Source organism: Macaca mulatta, chromosome 14 (assembly GCF_049350105.2).
Source record: "Macaca mulatta isolate MMU2019108-1 chromosome 14, T2T-MMU8v2.0, whole genome shotgun sequence".
NCBI lineage: Eukaryota > Metazoa > Chordata > Mammalia > Primates > Cercopithecidae > Macaca > Macaca mulatta.
In genome coordinates, this window is record NC_133419.1 from 46,152,960 (window position 1) to 46,153,221 (window position 262).

Consider the following 262-nt stretch of genomic DNA (forward strand, 5'->3'; position numbering starts at 1 on the left):
AGCTCTTATAGGAGTACACCTATTAGCCTGCCAGGACCTTCTAGGTAGAGGAAAAAGAGTCCTGGAAAGGTACCTACAGTGGAAGTCTAGGTCCTGGAGGCAGATTGCTCAGATTTGAATCCTGGGTCAATCACTAATTCTTTGACTAGCTCAGCTCACCATGCCTTCGCTTCTTCATCTCTATATCATCTACTTCTTAGGGTTATTGCAAGAATTAAAGGAATTATTACTTTGAATAGCACTAAGAATACTGTCTGACACA